Source organism: Pseudomyrmex gracilis, unplaced genomic scaffold (assembly GCF_002006095.1).
Source record: "Pseudomyrmex gracilis isolate BER0280 unplaced genomic scaffold, ASM200609v1 scaffold_193, whole genome shotgun sequence".
Classification (NCBI taxonomy): domain Eukaryota; kingdom Metazoa; phylum Arthropoda; class Insecta; order Hymenoptera; family Formicidae; genus Pseudomyrmex; species Pseudomyrmex gracilis.
In genome coordinates, this window is record NW_018020777.1 from 118,255 (window position 1) to 138,284 (window position 20,030).

General features: G+C 37.9%; 1 long non-coding RNA gene across 1 annotated transcript in view; it reads right to left on the reverse strand.

Annotated features, from left to right (window-relative positions):
* Window positions 1–20,030, reverse strand: part of LOC109858235 — a 219,460-nt gene that overhangs the window by 81,134 nt on the left and 118,296 nt on the right. The window contains exon 2 of the long non-coding RNA XR_002250594.1: window positions 17,251–17,295. This is a non-coding gene — a long non-coding RNA (uncharacterized LOC109858235). The remainder of the gene's footprint in view (window positions 1–17,250; window positions 17,296–20,030) is intronic.

The following is a 20,030-nucleotide window of genomic DNA, read 5'->3' on the forward strand; positions in this document are numbered from 1 at the left end:
TCACCGGTCGTAACATAGTGAGGAACAAAGTTCTACCAGCGGGGCTCGCTCGGTCGTTGGAAACACCGCGATGTAATCGGGACCGAAAATCCCGACGTAACGACCGCGAAGGGAATTCCAGTGAGAGGTCGAATCGCGCCCTATATTTTCCCCTTCTCTTTCTCTCTCTCTCTCTCTCTCTTTCTCCTCATTTCTCGATGTAAACCGTAATTTCCAAATCATTTGTAGCCAATGTTCAAATTCGTCTGCTTTCTCTCTCTTCGTCACGACGCCGTCAACGAGCGTTCAGCCGCGAAACACGCGCGACCAGATCCATTGCGTATCCGGCGATGGTAATCGGGACGCAGTTTGTGGCGTTTCCGATACCCCGCGCTTACCCGCGCCACACCGCATCGTACCGTTCACCGTCGCACGCGAGCCGATGCGATGTAATGAGGCCATCAAGCACGCATGTCGGCATAAATTCAGTTGAAGTTCCCGTTTAATATCGCCCGTGGCGAGAGCAGAGCACGCTTCCAGACCCGACACGGAGTTCTGTGTCTGTTCGTTCATCCGTCCATCCGTCCGTTCTCTCGTACTTATTCTCTTCGCCTTCCACTTCCTCTTCCTCCGTTCCGTCTCATCTCGTTCCGTAGGATTCATGCCCGGAGCAGTGACGAGTCCGCAACTAACCGCTACGCCGACAGAGAACGAACTGAGAGACGATGAGAGGGAGGTTGTGAGAGTGAACGGAACGACGGAACGGAACGGAAATCCCAAATACCGGCTTTGGCCACGACGGAGAGCTGGGACGGAAGGTGCTCCGGGGCTTTGTTAGGAAAGTCCGAAGCGAGCGAGCAAACGTTCGCCCGTATATATACTCCAGTGCCATACGCAATGGATATACGTTGGGATACCTGCAGCCTTGTGGTCTCGCGAGGCCTCCGTCGTTTGTTCGGCGACCAATATCCGATGGCATGCTATTGCTACTGCTGCCGTAGCTATGGAGGGTAACGGCTTTGTCTGTGATTCGGCGAGACAGTACCAAGGATAAGGGACGAGTTCGTCTGTTGTGTGTAGTAGGAGATATATATATATGTAACATTTATATATTATATACATATGTATACATGTTGCATATATATATATATATATATATATATATATAACATTTTCAATCCTTGAGCAGTCATCTGGTCTATATATGTATGTGTATATATCATCTGGATTATATATATATATGGGCCAGATGGGTTTGCTCAAGAATTGAACATATTTCTCCTGAACGAAAAAAAGATACTTGAAAAACTGACATATAATATAGAACTGATAAAGAGAGAAATTGTAAACATGAACAAAATAAAAAGATCAGGATGAAAATATAATTATATCTGATATATACAAACAAGTTTTTAGGAAAGAATAAAATAAAACCGAGAGAGAATTGCTCAAACTTCTATTCTTCAGTAAACGAGAAAACTGACGATATCGATAGGTTGCCAAAATCTGTCCATATGAATCTTTGACGATCAGTAATGTCATCGAAGCAGATATTGCGTCACTCAGGCTTTGTCTGCGCCCGATAGCTTCGATATTGGATTTGTGTCACGTTAAAACTCCGTCGAAAATTCATGGCACGTATACTCGTCAATTAATAGTTACTTGACGGCGCTACACAGAACTGCACTTTCTAGACGTTTATATTGAAGCCGTAACTTCAACAGATTCCCGAAGAGAGCATCAAAGCTTTAATCAAGCAAAGATTCTGCTTGCCCGTAATATTATTATATATATCATAATTCATGCACAATAAGTGAAATATTCAAACTAACAATTAAGGTCAATACGAGCCTATATGTTCGATGTTCGTGCAAATAAAAAATAAATTTATTTTTTAACTTCTCTAAACCGTATAAATTATTACATAAAATTCGAATTATATTTAATTCAAAAATTTATATATAGAATATCTGTTTTGCATCACGAATGTGTGAAATACCCTATTTACGGCCTCATGGAAATTAAAAACTTCATTGCGAAAAAAAACATCTCGACCAGGGATCGAACTTGGATCTCCCCGCGTTCCCGTTCAAGCGCCTTCCCAATTCGACTACCGAGGCTCTAATTTCTCATATATGACTGATAATATGATAAATACATAAATGAAATATTATTGCCAAAACTCTCAAGTTCTCAAAAGTGAACAATTTACTTAGGATCTAAAACTAATTAACCTTTTCGCTCCGGGACTGGTCCATATATGGACCAGCAAGAAAAGCGAACGTAATAGATGTTTATAAGGTCAATTTAATGCACTAAATTTAGGAAAAAAATTGAAAAAAATCCTGGTTACTTCTTTGACCTTCAAAATTAACTTTNTAGGAAAAAAATTGAAAAAAATCCTGGTTACTTCTTTGACCTTCAAAATTAACTTTGAAGGGGGGGTAGCAGGTTATTATTAACTTTTTCAGCTAAAATGCGAGGTCAATTTTAAAGGAAAAATCCCCGGAGCGAAAAGGTTAAATTACTCTTTTCCAAGCGAATGAAAAAAATTATAAAAATCAGACATAAAGTATACAAATGGACAAAAGTTAAACTTTGTTAATTTAAAAGTTATATTGTATATATATATTGAAGTATCGGGAAACGCAGATATCGTCTGGAAAATCAACTGAATTCTGCTAATGATGATGCGGAAAAAGAATAAACCGGCGCGACTCTTAAATTCAGGTAAAAGCGCCGACCGCACTCAAGCGCTTTTCTGAAAGAGATGAAAAAGTTAGAACTCCGGCCATCTTGCGTGGCGCAAGTCGCAAGCGGCAGCGTTTAGTTTCAAGCAACTTTAGTGCTTCAAAGAGGCAGCGTCAGCTAGAAATTTCTGCGTAAATTTCTCAGATGGATGTACTATATTACGAGAGCGTACAGCGACTGTCGCATATACATTTCACGTATACACGGAGTGCGTGATGGATACTAGATACAGGATACAATATATGGGATGTCCCGTCGACTCGTCTTGAGAATTACGATATTGTGAACAAGTATCGTGCATAAAATCTACGGCTCTCGTGCCGTGCGCTCCGCGCACTGAAGTTACGTGTGGCTAGGAACCTCTTGATTATATCCTTAAGCTCAAGTAAGATAACTATATTGAACTACGGTCGCAACGAAAACTTCATCGTGAGACAGTCGTTTATGTCAGTTTCAAAGTAACTTTGATATTATTAAATATTTGCTTTTTTTTCTGAAAAAGAAAGATATATCACGTTTTTAAACTGCGCGGAATAAAATACTTCTCATATTTATTTCATTCCTTTTATCCTTTATACTGACGATGAAGGCTAATGATGAGGCTTCTAAACAATCATCTGAAAAATTCCAACAATCCTCAAATTCTTCAAAAATAATCATTTGTGCTCCCCGGAATGTTTCTCGCGTAAAGGAGCATTCACCGAACCACGGCAAAAGTCGTGGTCGTTATGCGAGCAGTCGTCTTTATTGCCGCGGTGAAGGATGTGGACTTAGCTTAACGGAGTGTTCTCTTCCGTTGGTAGGATCTACCGCTTCCCATCCACCTTTCTTTCTCATCCTCTCTCGTTCGCGCGTGCTTGATTCTTTTTCTTTTTTTTTCCGCAGTCTTCCTCGCGACGTCGTCGTCTTTTCTCACGGGCCGCGCCAACAAAGAAAGCAGTAATCTGCAAACGACTCGGCTTATATCTAACGAGACGGCGCATTAGTCGGTGGCCGGTGATCTGTATGCGCGGATATTGCGAGCGATGCGGTTTTATTTACGATACCGGTATAACCGCCTTCCATATCCCCCTCCCCCCAGGGAAAGAAGGAGTGTGAAAAGCCCACCGCGTGATCTCCGCCGCACGAAGTGTCGTTACGGCTTAAGCGTTTGCGAACATATTTCTTCCTGAGGAGCTCGTAATTTCGCGCGTCGCTGCAACAAGAGCTTGTGTCGGGACCTGAGAGGAGGGGAGAGAAGGATGGTAGGCAACGGTGTATCGCGTTATTCCATATTTGTTTTATGGTCGTCGAGAGACGCGACACGCCTTCTCGCGCGCCGAGTATTCCGAGAAAATAGTGTAGTCGTCCGGTATCGTGGCAACAGTCACCGATAAACGACGCTATGACATCGACAACTAGTGATATCGACGTTTTATCAATGGATTCTCTGATACGAACAATATTCAAAGAACTCGTATGACAAAAGTATTTTCTTTACATTGTAAAGCTATCATGTAACACACTCCAGTGGAAGAGGCATCTTCCGTTGAAAACCGAAGCACCGCGCATCATCGATTTCTCATGGATGTCTCGGAAAATTTTAACACAACATTAGCGCGCGCGCGTAACATATATATCTATTCCTATCTTGTTGTTATAGTATCTATTATAATTCGCGCAAAAAAATTGTTCATATCGATTCCACCGAAATTCCAATGTCGCGGAGCCCGCCAGCTATATATGTATATGACGCACAGTTATCACATAAAAACGTACAGAAGCGGAAACGCTTTTCCCGCGCGTTCGCAATTTTTCCATTTTGTATGGTCCGTCGATCGCCGCGCTGATGACATTCGCGCGTACCTTTTCCCCGTCTCATTTCTATTGGTCGTACTCCCGAATATTGCGAAATCCGATTATTCAGTTCGGAATTGATCCCGGATCTCTCAGTCGCTGCTCTAATCGCGTGATTCGTGTATTCGAATCGAAATGTTAACACGGTATTGGAGAAGTATTAGCGATTCTGTGAAAGTTGGCTGCAAATTCTCGTCGTCTTTTAGTAACCATTATGATATTCTTTTTCAATAAGGATATTATTATTGCTATTATTATTATTTTGTTCCCTTACGAAAAAGAACTACTGCCGATTACATATAAATAAAGTCAGTAATATAAATATTACTGACAATCACATAAGAATATCATCAGATATTACAGGAATCACTGAGAATATTACTGGTAATTACACAGAATGCCAGTAATTTTTTCGTACCACTGCCGCAATATATTACTGCCAGTAGTTCTTTTTCGTAAGGGTTATAGCGTATTAAATCAACTTTCAAACTGGAAATAGTAAAAATAAATAAATATCAATATATATTTCTTTATTTTTATTGCGTATTTAATTCATAGAATCGCTCCGAGATTTGAACCGCGCCGGGTTTTGTATCATATAAATAAGAAAAAATAGAAGTGAGGATTATTTGCGTTTAATCCCTTACGAAAAAGAACTACTGGCAGTAATATATTGCGGCAGTGGTACGAAAAACTTACTGGGATTCTGTGTAATTGCCAGTAATATTCTCAGTGATTTCTGTAATACCTAATAATATTCTTATGTGATTGTCAGTAATATTTATATTACTGACTTTATTTATATGTAATTGGCAGCAGTTCTTTTTCGTAAGGAATCACTTTGTTACATGCCTTTATATTACATTATTGTATGATGTTCGCTTTTTATTGTTACTATTAACAAAATCATTTTCAGTCAGTTTAGTCGATTCGTCAGTATGATAAGTAACGCACTTATATTTTATAGATACGTAAAATAATTGCTACGTTTATAAAAAGTTACGGCACGGAAAGCCGAAGATTCCAAGTTCAACTCTTGGCCGAGGAGTTTTTTTTCGCAATATTTTAAAGTTAGTAAGGGGATATACGGGGTCTCTCATATATACAATGCAAATATAGCATTCTATATAAATTTAAGAATTGAAATTTCAATTCGAAACTCACGTGTAAAAATTTACACGAACATATATGTACATATATATACAGGATATCCGACAATTAGTGTAAAATTTCTTGTAGGCAGGTAGAAGGAGTAAAACTGAGTCAAAAAGTCCTGAACTATTTTTTTCTATTACATATAATATATATATATAAAGGAGTAATTAATAAATAAATTAAGCCAATCAGCGCCGACCTTTAGCCGGGCGCACGTCAGTGAACCACGCGCCTAGTGTACGTGAGCGCTCCGCGCGACTCCTTTATTATATTTTTTTAATAATTTATTATATGTAATAGAAAAAAAAAAAAAAAAAAAAAAAAAAATGGTTCAAGACTTTTCGACTCAGTTTTATTCTTTCTACCTGCCTACGAGAGATTTTACACTAATTATCGGACACCCTGTATATACAGGGTGTCCCAGAATTGCCGTACAATCTCTCGTAGGCAGGTAGAAGGAGTAAAACTGAGTCGAAAAGTCCTAAACCATTTTTTTCTATTATTTATAATAAAAGAGTAATTATTGAGTAAATCAGGCCAATCAGCGCAGACCTTTAGCCAGGCACACGTCAGTGAGCGCTCACACACACCAGCCGCGCGGCTCACTGACTTGCGCCTGGCTAAAGATCGGCGCTGATTGGCCTGATTTACTCAATAATTACTCCTTTATTATAAATAATAAAAAAAAATGGTTCAGGACTTTTCGACTCAGTTTTACTTCTTCTACCTGCCTACGAGCGATTGTACGGCAATTCTGGGACACCCTGTATATAGACACAAAATACGCGACAAACATCCAGCGTATGATCTCTCATTGACCAAAAATTTCACGTTGTTTGAATTTCAAGAGCCTTAAAACTCATTATTAAAACTCTATTTATTTATAAAATGTTTAAAAGTTTATTTTGCGATATGTAAGTATAAATAAGTAGTAAAGCAAATGGAGTACAGCAAATTATAAGCATATAACTTTTGGATTATTTAATCAGATATTTTATATATTCTATAAGTAATACTAGTTTGGGATATATGGCAGTTTTAACGTGTGATATGTGCTTCGTAACACAACGCTTAATACAACGCTTGCGTCTGCGTAAACATGCGCAGTACTACATTATTATTTAGCGAGCTAATCTAACCTCAGCAGTCTCTTCACGCACTCTTGTTTATTATTTATTAATAACAATACAGAATGTTAATGCATAAATGTTAATATGTTGTACATAAGTAAATACTAGAACGTGGTATTAGAATTAAGTGTTGTAACAATTAATAAAGTCTTAAGGTCATTCTACATAAAACGCAAGCACGAGTCGAAGGTTGCAGATCTGGCGAAATTGATCATTTACGTTTGTCAAATCAGCCAATCGACTAACGTGATTGGTCAATTTCTCAAGATTTACCGACTTGCGACCTGCGTCTGCAGTTTATGTAGAATGACCTGTAGGCTTTGAAGTTTCAAATGCGAAATATAAACGGTACGGAAAGCCGGAGATTCCAAGTTCGACTCCAGGCCGAAGTGTTTTTTTCGCAATATTTTAAGTTAAGATATACGGGGTTTTCTCTCTTATACGTGATGCAAATATAGCATCCTATATGAATTTACAAATTGAAATTTCAATTTAAAACTCATGTGTAAAATTTACACGTAAATGTAATAATTACACACACACACACACACACACACAAATATATACATATATATATATTTTTTCGCAATAAACATCCAGCGTATTCTTCTCTTATTACCGTTTATATATTTCGCGTTTGAAAGTGTAATTTGGGATTTTTATATGAATCGTATATATAACCATACAATCTCTCTCTCTCCACTCCAATGGAATATATGACACAAATGCAAGGATTTTCTTTAAGTCTTTAAAGTATAAGAAATAAAGATTTTTATATTCATAATTTTTTGATAGTAAAAGACAATATAAAGTTTTTCTCGGTATAATTTATTTTTAATATTATAAATAATATTTGCAAAATTAAGTTTTTACCCGAGTAAAAATGCGATTCTTTCTCTTATATACTGGAATTACCTACACTATATCTAATTACGCATTTAATTTCATGAGAAAAAATTTCACTTTAAACTGTGCAGATCTCTCGATATCGTTCACTAATGATTGAAATACTCTATGAGATGTATTATGGAAGTTCAATAGAGCCTTCCGGTCTTTTTTTGTGCGGCACAATATCACGACATATTTCCATCGACTCGTGACCACTTAAGTGGTACGCGCGTTTATACGCTCATCCTGTTCGTCGAAATCTGATTTCCATGCAACTCAAATGCAGGATCGTTCACCTTTCTCAATTAACGGATTGAAAAATCAACGATCACTATTAACGATAAGCCGTATATTATGAACTCTCTATTCCGTATATTATGGACTTCCGTATATTATAGACTCTTTGAGAAAGATAGCGGAACAAAACATGACGGACTCGCGACCGGATCTTATCTTTTTCTGTTGATTTTATCGCGCAAAAGCGAGAAAGAAGTGATTTTGCTTAGGAGAGTTCGGGATTTTAGAACTGTTTTGTTGCTATATATACCGTCGGAATTTATCCGACGAGGTGAACTAAATCGTGATCGCATAGGCGCTGCCTAATAGTTCGTAGCTACTCGCGGACATGTATAAAGCCTCTTGCACAATGGACGGAATAGCGATAGCGATAGAAATAACAAAAGTTTTAAAGAGTTTATATTTAAAAATAAAGGTAGGAACAGCGGAACCTAACATACAAAACTACACATGTATCAATGCAGATCAGAAAATCGGAATAAGCAATAGCGATAAAATTTCCGACGAGTTGGAATTCTGTGTTAAAAACTGTGTTATTTCTATCGCTATCGCTATTCCTTCCATTGTGCAAGGGGCTTAACCTCATCGGGATCTTTCTCTCTTTCTCTCTCACTCTCCGTTTCTCTCGTCAAACCGTTTAAAGTAATTGCACTACGTTACGCAATAGCAAACAGCCGTTTCAAACACTCCTTTGGGAAACATTAGATTGTGTTTCAGAAATAATTAATAATCGCAAACAATCAATCGAGGTTGTCTTCTAAATGTTTAGAAGACAACCAATAGTTATTCGCAATTGCCTTATATTTTCAAAACTTCCCATCTACACGGTTGAATGAAAAATGTGAAAAAAATTTTAGATCTAAATACTACGATGTTCAATTAAAATTTCAGCTTTGAATGCAGCAGAAATATCTGCGATCGAAAATCTCTATCTAGATTCTTTTAACCTATTTTCGAAGCGTTATTAGTTTTTAGACAAGCAAGAGGTAATCAGCTCTCAAACTCAACTTGAATGAATAGTTTAACGCCAACACACCGCACCGTGTATTATTTCCTGAAATTAATTTTGAAACCCAACCGGTATCGAGTTCGTTGCCGCGAGTTATCTTGCGCTACGGCAAGAGGAATGAACGTTTTCCGCGAAATTCACAAAAGCGTTTTATCTATAGCTGTATTCGTATTCCGCGCACATGAAGTTGTTGGCCGAATGCAGTCCCATTTAGCGACGAAAATCTATGCAGCACAGGGCACGTTACGTATATAATTAGAAACCGTATGTTAGAATCATAATGATAGCGCGTATCGCGCCACCGCAGCGGAAACCGAGCAAAGCCTCCGGAATCCAGAATTCTCACCCGTTAACGTTACTATAACGTAGATACTCTGGCAGTCTGACGAGGAGGTCGCAATCCTCGTACAAGTGATACGTACATTCTAAAACGGAACGGTCTATACTACTCGGTTGTGCTTAGAGTTAGGGAGAGTTGCTTGGGGCGTCACGTCGGCGCCAGAAATTTACGATAGAAAGAACCTCCCGCGCGGCCACGCTCAATGGAGTTGTAAGGAGGTTACGACAGCAGTAAACTCCGATCAATTTCGTTTCGCTGTTTCCCGCGTAACATTGCAAAAGGGCGTATATGTATACGAGCAGGAGTAGAGTTACTAAACTTCGTTCCCTTTAGGATCGGTATTGGCTTCTAAATCGAACGGAACATTAAGAGTATAAGCTTTTGTTAAAGGTTACCTAAGAGAAAATTAATAAATAATTCGCTTATCGCGACAATATTGTAAGAACAACAAAGGAATATAAAATAAGATGGTATATATAGCGCTGTATATACAGAGTGTCCCGTAATTGCCGTCTCACCGCTTGTAGGCAGGTAGAAGCGTTATTCTAAGACGTAGAAAAGTCCTGTACCACTTTGGAAGATTCGCAATAATTAACGAAATATTAATTAATAAAGATCCGCTAATCAGCGTGCATCCAGCGTAAGGACAGCTCAGTCTGTCGTGCCGTAGCGACGGAATACAAGCGGATAGCGCGCAGCCTATATGCTGTCTATGTATATACAGGGTGTCCCAGAATTGGTGTAACATCTTTCGTGAACAAATAGAAGGAATAAAATTGAGTCAAAAAGTCCTATACCATTTTGCTAGAATTGCAATAGTTACCGAGATCTTAATTAACAAAGATCAGCGAATAAGCATGCATCGGGCTGTCTTACGCGCGTAAGACAGTCCAGTGCGCTTCGCGCGCTTACGGTGTTACCCGCAGCAACATATGGTAGGAGCTAATATAACAGCATATACTCTCTACAACACATACATATTAAAATGTAATCGTGCGAAGCACTATCCTACGCGCGTAAGACAGCCCGATGCACGCTCATTCGCGGATCTTTGTTAATTAAGATCTCGGTAACTATTGCAATTCTAGCAAAATGGTATAGGACTTATCGACTCAGTTTTACTTCTTCTACCTGCCTACGAGAGATGTTACACCAATTCTGGGACACCCTGTATATTATTGTACACATATATTATTCTATTAGTTCCTCCTCCCATTTCGTCGCTACGGCGCGACAGACTGGGGTGTCCTTGCGCTGGATGCACGCTAATTATCCGATCTTTATTAATTAATATTTCGTTAATTATTGCGAATCTTCCAAAGTGGTATAGGACTTTTCTACGTCTTAGAATAACGCCTTCTACCTGCCTACGAGCGGTGAGACGGCAATTACGGGACACCCTGTATATACATGTATATGTATACATGTGTATATGTGTATTACATCGACAAACAAAAACTGTGTATCACCGTCATGTAGAAATTGTTTACTGTAATTGTTACTGTCATATATCGTTTGAATATGTATAATGTTACTCATGTTTAATAACACTTTTAATGGACGTGTTAGAAATTGCAAAGTACGTGTCAAATTTGTCGTAACCATAAATCCCGGGGAATGCGCGCGTCGTTCCGGCAACACACAGTAAAGAAACTTGGAATTCCCAGGATCGACGGTTGAATTTAAAGTTTCTTTACATTGGAACGCGCGCGAAAAGCGCTATTTTAAGACACGTACGTGCCGCAGAAAATGCGCCACCACTTTCAAACCTCGCAAAAGCTGGTTTTGGTGGCTCCTAGCTCGGCGACTGCATCGTCGCCGTGGAAACGCGAATAAATGCGCGTATATAACATCAATTCTTTCGTTAAATGCATCGTTTTTACGAAGAGACAAATTTCTTTACGTAAAACAATTTGCGTAAACAAACCGATCTTGCGCATTCACAAATCTTCGAAAAAATTTAATTTGATCGCATGATGATCCTCGAGAAAAGCCAGGGCGTGAAAAAAGCCAGGGTATCAAGGCCGTTACATCTATATATACCTACGCCGTCGATCTACGAGCGTCGCGCGATGCGCGACACGATGATTCATTCATGTTTACCTGCACGCTCGAAACTTCGCGCAATATACGACGACAAAAAGACCAAGTGTGTGCAGATGCGAGATGTATACGTCGGTTCGACGTGATGCATCGCGGTTTTACGCGTGACGATAAACGGCTTCGTCGCGCCGGGTTCTTGTCGCGAGATTATCTGTAATGTCTGCGTAAACTGCACGGTTTTATCAGTGCTATTATCGGTCTCCAAGCGACGATTTTTCGCGCCGCAAAATAAAGCATTGTTGCGACAAGTTTAACGACGAAACTTAAAGCTAAGTCTCTCTGTTGCAATAAAAAAAAATTCGGTAAATATGCAGAATAGGAGAGCCCTCTCCGATCGGCTTCTCGTTCACATATATTGCAAATATTACCTTTCTGAGTACGTTTCTAAAAGTTTTAGCCGTCGCTCATTATTTATAAAAAAGTTATGATCAATAAAAGTTTCATAAATAAATCTTTTTTCTCGACAACATGTACATTTTTTGTGTGTTGAAAGCATGTAGGCAGGAGGGGCTGCGCCTCCCCGCAGGTGGAGGGGCTTCACCCCTCCCCCCTGCTCCGCCATTGAAAAAAAATAGAAAACGACTTTTGATTAGGTGTCGTTAAAAATCACGTACATACTATCGACATGAAGCGACCTGTAATCGAAAGTCGTTTTCTATTTTTTTTCGAGGGGGGAGCAGGGGGGAGGGGCGAAGCCCCTCCACCTGCGGGGGGCGCAGCCCCCCCTGCCAACATGCTTTCAACACACAAAAAATGTACATGTTGTTGGGAAAAAAGATTTATTTATGAAACTTTTTTTGATCATAACTTTTTTATAAACAATGAGCGACGACTAAAATTTTCATATTGTTACTCAGAAAGGTAATCTTAATAATATATGTGAACGAGAAGCCGATCGTAGAAGGCTCCCCTATTCTGTATATTTACCAAAAATTCTCTTTAAAATCATATTATCTGTAATTGATTGAGTAATGTTGCAGACACTTTGTTATCGATATTTTCATTTAGATATTAACAAGTTTTACTTCAAAAACTGCTCGTTTTTATCATTCTTTCAATATTTAACAATTTTATGTAAACATTGCATTACGTTCTTGATGTTAAGTGGCAAATGGATTGATTATATATCTCTTGCGCGTTTGCTCTCTCGCGATATCACATATTATGTTCGCAAAAGTTTTTACGAATTTACAGGTCGATGAGTGCGATGTTAACGACATTCCCATTAGCAGTTCTCAACCTTTAAATGGCTCGAGTTAATACAACGACTTAAGTTTGTTCGATAATTACGTTCGTACGTGACAACATATCGAGTTAGCTACAGGAATTTCGCCAAGATCGAGTACCTGATATATCGGAGAATAACTTTTTAAAAAATCGAACAACCTTTACAGGTTGCCATCTTCTCGATTGTAAATTTCATATTTTGGGAAACATCCGCACCCAGTCGATTTTCACAACTTCAAAGTTGGGCAAAACTAAAAATTACAATGATGCGATGATAGTTCGCTGTTTAGAGAAAGGAGCGAAACTCGCATCAACCGTGAAACGAACAAAAGATCCGACAGCACATCATTCTCGCAGCACCATAAACTGCATTTTAATGCATCTCGCGTAATGCGTTCTTTGCACGCAGTGAAGTTTGTTTGATAATTATTTACATAGAAGTATAGAGGAATCACCTCAGGCTCTCAACAAAATTTAATAATCAATGTTTAAAATTAACGGCCATACAGAGCCAGTGCAGGATGTTGTGCAATAATTAAATAAATTAAAAAAATTTTTTAGCTTTAAAACGTTTCGACTTTTTATTGAAGTCCTTATCAATTGAATCTGGTTACAATAAAGAGCAATAATTAGAGATAACAAACTACAATGTGAATTACGTGTAACGTTTGTAATTCACATTGTAGTTTGTTATCTCTAATTATTGCTCTTTATTGTAACCAGATTCAATTGATAAGGACTTCAATAAAAAGTCGAAACGTTTTGAAGCTAAAAAAATTTTTTAATTTATTTAATTATTGCACAACATCCTGCACTGGCTCTGTATGGCCGTTAATTTTAAACATTGATTATTAAATTTGATAATTATGTTTGTATCTGACGAAAAGCATCGAGCTCAAAAATCCTACATGAAAAAGACAAATACGTGTGCTCGTTATAAGACTGCTTATTTTTCATCAAAAATTGTTCTTTAAAAAATCTTTAATATTTTATTAAGTTTTAAATAATTAAGACAACATTTTTTTAAATCTAAAAAAAATTTATGAAACTATAAACTTCAAGTATTAAAAACAAAAAAGTAAAACCAAAAGCGTGTATAAGTTTGGTATTTTCGAATTTTGAAATTTTTCGCAAGAACACTTGTCACTCGAAACGTAACTAGTTTTCTTTAAGAATGGAGAAAAATGAAAGATCAATCCATAGAAGATAACTGAAAGCACCTTCGTGTAACGGTGTTCGATTTCTCAAGAGAGAATTGGACTAGCAACGCCGTCTGACTAGGTACACGGCAATACTACTGAACGCGAAAAGACGACGGGAACTGGGCCGTGGAGCAGCGCAACAAAGTCAATGCGCGGTCTGCACAGCCACGGCAGACAAGTATGGAACTGACGGGTGCCGAAAGCGAATTACTGCCACGAGACTCGATGGTTTCCCGCGTACGTTCGGTGCGGCACTTCGACACAATGCGCACGACCCGAGTCTGCGATGTAAATGGGCCTCGACAATCGCGAGAGCGAGAGATTGAACCCCACGTATCACACCTCCTCCTCCTTTTCCCATTGCAACGAGAATTAACCGGTGGCACGCGGAACAAAATAACAAATCATAGAGATATGTTACGAAAAAGCGTTGCATAATAACGTTGAATTTTGTCATTCTGCACAAGTAACTTCTGATTACGTATATAAATTATTATTGTATTTGTGTTAATTAGAGAGTTAATGAGATATAAGTCTCATTGCAATTACGCTGTAAAAATCAAGATTATTTCTAGTCAAATAAATTACAAGGAGCAAATAACATTCGTCGTGTCTGACTCGCTAACTCATAAAAATTAACGTATATTATAAATACAGATTAATTATACATATTTTCGGCAACAAATACTCGCCTTAACGCCAGAAAGTTAAAAGACCTGCTAGCACTGCATTTAGCAACACTTCTCTTCTGCAGTGTACGACGCTATCGTCTCTTCTTCTCGCTTCTGCTTTTGTGCCGAGATCCGCTCGGCGCCTTATTCTCGCGACATAATTGTCCCAGAACAAATGAACCTCCGTTCTCTCGCGTCTCCCCACTTCGTCTCGTAAGGAATTAAAAATTTCAGTGGCTCGGAGACCTGATGTTCTGTTGCCTGACACAAATTGCCACTGCGACGGACGTGACGGCTCACACTACTAAATGCACCTCGAGCTCGAAAAAAAAAAAAAAAAAACAAAAGAAAGATAAAAAAGATACTGACAACTCTGCTAAACGAGTCTTTTGATGGAAAATGAAAGGAACAATTTTGAACAGACATAAAACCGAAACACGAAACAGTAACTCTCGTAGAATTTCAAATAACTTTTTTTTTTAACTCCATTTTTGATTCTATATGTATGTAACATATGAAAGAAGTTATTATATTATATATGTGTATATAACATATGAAAGAAGTTATTTTGTAATAACATAATATTAATTGTGTTTATCTGTATGTAATAACAATATAAATAGATTTATTTGCTAAGAAAACCAAGATATAAACCAAGATAAACCAAGATATGTCATGGCTGTGCAAACCGCGCATTGACTTTGTTGCGCTGCTCCACGGCCCAGTTTCCGCCGTCTTTTCGCGTTCAGTAGTATTGCCGTGTACCTAGTCAGACGGCGGTGCTAGTCCAATTCTCTCTTGAGAAATCGAACCATTTTGGCATAATATAAAGCAGTTGAGTGATAGAATATTTCAGAAACAAACTCTCTCTCTCTCTCTCTCTCTCTTTAGTCGGTCGAGATAAAATTATTAAATGTAAACAATGAAGAGTTACGACGCATTTTCCAGCCGCTTGATGTGATAATTGTTGATCCTCGAGACTAACGTGTCGGTGGTCGCGCGTTATGCAAATGCGGCTCAAACGTCACGTGATATTTTCATGATGCGGATTCAGCCGACCGCGCAACTAGCTGCCTGTATATATAGGCGGTCGTAATATTGGTTAAACGAGTTTGTCTCGTCCGCGCCGTCCACCGGCTGTCCGCAAAATTTGCAAATAATTCTGTGATGCCTTGCTGTCGCGTGGCGAAAGAATCGCGATAAATCCTGTCGTGTTTAATGACGCTTACTGCAGTAACACGTCTATTCCATATTTATACAACACTTCCGATCAATCTCGCTTTAAATAAACGGTACAACGATGCTCTGAATCTTTAATCAGACTTCTTCGATTAATCTCTTATCGTCTGTAATTGGATTAGTTCACTAATTTCACTACCGTATACATAATGTGACACACATGTGTGTCTCTATTACCTGATTAATTACTATATAGATATGTTTTTGATAACTGCGAGAAGAGAATTTTGATAATATAACTGTTGCCGATTATAATGTCAATTATAGATTGGATTAACGGTCGCTCGCGTTATTCCATAAATTCGAATCTGGTCTGATCTGATTAATGTTGATTGCGTATGACGATATGTGTTTTCGCAAACATGCATATATAACTCTCTCTCTCTCTCTCTCTCTCTCTCTCTCTCTCTCTCTCTCCCCTCCCCCNCTCTCTCTCTCTCTCTCTCTTGCTCGCTCGCTTTTATAAGATTTTACAGAATATTCCATTTGTTTGACATCGATATTTCATGTCGACAACTTTCCCAAGTTTATATAAAACTAAACTTTTTGCGTTGTGCGATAGTTATATTTATAGTTATAAAAAATAATACCGCCTACGCAAAACATATAAAAAAAAAACATACAAATTAAAATTTAGAGAAGAAAGTATAAGTATTATTGTTTTCTCTGATAAGTATTTTAGATACTACTAGAAGACAGAAAGAAAAAAATTCTTCCCTTATTTTTTGTGTGCAATGCGTTATTATAAATTTGTTATATTTTACGTACGTATAATAGAATCTCGTAATTTTCCTTAGTATCACATTCCGACAGAAGATTTATATTTTATCAGTTTTATTAGTTTTTATCGTAGTGATATATTTTTGTTCTTTGAAAGTGTATAAATAGTTAAATTATAGTACTTATCATTGTGAAACATTCGCCAAGTTCAAACCACGAATTTTCGGGTGAATAATTACTCTACGCTTTTATTGCGCTTTGCAGCGAGGTCGTTTAATTCACGCGCGGCTTCGACTGAATAGTCGATCGATGCGATTTTTTTCCCTCCATTCCAGGCTCAAGTCTTAATCCATAGATAAGCTCCGCGTACACGAGAAAACACACATTTGCGTATATCCACAGACATACTTTTAAATTTCCGCGAAGTCCAGCCAGCAGAACGTTTTTCGAATAAAAAAAGTAGAGCCTTAAATTGATGGAAACGCGGTAGAGCTGTTAGCGGGCTGTTTAAGTTTAACGTTCGTAGCTTTGCATCGCGATATATCGTTCCACGATACAGTTTCGTTGTCCTTAAATTCTCAGCCTCTATTTTTTCATTTAGAATGTTCGTGTGCAATGATTTTTTTTGCGAACAGCTTTATTACTCTCGAACGCATCAAAATTAAGTTTTTTTTTGTACATTTGTGATTTTATAATATCTTACCTTGAAAATCGTGCAACCTAATATGATGTACTCCAATTCAGAAATCTAAAACAAAAAGAAAGAAAATGTTAATTATTATAATAGAATATCGCGCTATTCTAATTATATGCTAAATAAATGATAATTTCTGCATACATAATCCAAATGCTTCTCTATATATGTTACAATTAATATAAATAATGACATAAATTACGCGTTTGGTTATGGAAATTATTATTCTCATTTGTTAACACGACGCGCACATACGCACACGTACACGCACGCACGCACGTACACACACATCAAATTAAGCATAATCATTAATAACTAAACCTCTATCATCAGAGCAATATCGTTGCAAAACACGATCACTTAATTGTATTTAACTGCCTTGATATGTAATTTGTAAAATTTATACAAATTATATAACAACATAAAATTATGTCATAGATAACACCAAAAATTAATTTGCTAAACATATGTTGACATATATGACATATATGACATATATATATGACATATATGACATATGTTTCATATATGTGTCCGAAACAACATGTTTTTTATTCACTTGCATATAAAAGCAAACTTTAGAAGATTCAGTTATAATACATATGTAAGTAGTATAAAATTAAAGTTGAATACACAACCATTCAATACATTTGCTCGTTCTGTCTTTCTCTCTTTCATTTATTTATAAAACTAAAAATGCAAAAAAAAGTGATCAATCAAACATGTGTTCGAAACAAAGAAGTATGTCGTTCTAAGTTTGTGTGAATTACAAAATTACGCTAAATTTCAATTTGTATACATTATTTCAATCAATTAATATTATTCAATTCTAGAGATAATAATCGCTCGTATAATTTATATGCTAATAAACAGAGCGGAAAATTTTACGTTTGCGCAAAACATGAGACAAAGCAGTCGCAGACGCGTAAATTCAGGCTGTTATCAAAATTACAGCGCGCCCACGCTTATATATCATTGGAATTTATAAAAGGATTTTCATTCATCAAGATCCTTTTCTTCTACGGCCGCAGGACGGGTAGACGCGAATGGACAAAGAAGTGGAAATATTAATTTATGACTAGGACGAAATTATGCACGCTACTAAATCAAGGCCACCGCTCTTTTGTTCGAAAATTCCGGCCCTGGTCCTGGCGCCTTCAACTGGTAAACCGCCATCCACGAGGAAAGCATCCATCGTCCTTCGCGCGTTGGGTTAGGTTAGGTCACACCTCCATTTACCCTGATTTTAGCACCAGGTGGTAATTGACTGTCGACAGGTTCAAATTAAGATTTCGGATGCGCGCGAAGGACAGTAATCTCGGAATCTCGGGCTCGAGTTTGAATGCTTCGAGCGGACTCATTTGTCGCCTGCCAAAACTTTGAAACGCCACCCAGAAATGAAAGATACATCGCGTCGTCACAAAAGGAAGGCGAGGCGTGAAAAAAGGCACAAAAAAAAAAAAAAAAACGTGGTTGAGAAAAATCGCTTACGTCGAGAGAATTCTGTTCTGAGATCTCCGTTTTCGAATATGTATAATTTTTCACGTCTCTTTACAAATCGCTCTCCACCAAAACTTTCATTTTTTTTGTTTAGATCTCGTTCATGCTTCAAAGTGTCGAATCTATTGTTCCTGACATATGAAATGTATTTTCCGGAGGTATTTCATGCACGGAGGTATTTCAGTTCGCCCCCCCCCCTACGTTTCATCCAATATTGATGTATTGTTAATATTGTCGGATGCGGCTCTGTCTCTGGTGTGTCTCTCTTCTTTTCTCGTGTCAATCCCGCCCGCGTGCAACACTGTTGCAAGATTTACTAGGTAACGTCGCGTTTGGACGCGAACTGGTATTAACTATTCTAATCTGCGCTGTAATTTATTGCTGCGCGGCACTACGTGTCCGCGACGTTAACTCCCGATGAAGTATCAACGTGTTTACAATATCACGCGTGAACTCGGCATATAATCTCGCGCATATAATCTCTTACTCGCGCAAAATTAAGCACAAACTTGGAGTAATTGCCTCTTTTAAAGCATACACACACACGCACAAAGAATAATTTTTAGCCTTGTCCGATCATTGAAATAAAATGGCGTTATTATTCTTACTCGCCGTAACGAAATGAAACATTATAAATTTGACTAACAGAAGAATTTGACTTCATATGCGATAAATCGCGCTGAATAACACTGAAGATTCTTATTTCAACGGAAATTTCTAATCATTTTATGTAAATCTATGAAAAGCCAGCGAAAAGCCGATCGTCGGCATACAAGCGTCTTTTAATGGCATCGGTAGCACGATTATTGAGTACACAGCGCATCGTTAAGCTCATCGAGCTGTGAAGATTATACTTGAGTATCTAGTTAGCGCACTGCGCAGTTTCGTCTGACGACTGCCATAAATTTGCATTTGTGTCTTCGCGCTCTATATCCAACTTTTTTACACACATTTCGACTTTTTCGCAATATCATTATAAATAAATAAATACGAGTAAATTTGAATTATTATACACACACATACAAGAAATAGTAATAGTAGCAATAGATATATTTTAACAGGAATCAAATAAGGCCGATACGAGCCATTCGCAGGATGTTTGTGCGGAAACTATGCGTGTACAAATATATATATATATAAATGTAACGAATTTTACTTGTAAAATTTTTACAAGTATTTTTTGAATTGAAATCTCAATTCTTAAAATAACTAACAGGGAAGGCGATGGCACGGAAAGCCGGAGATTCCAGGTTCGACTCCTGGCCGAGGAGTTTTTTTCGCAATATTTT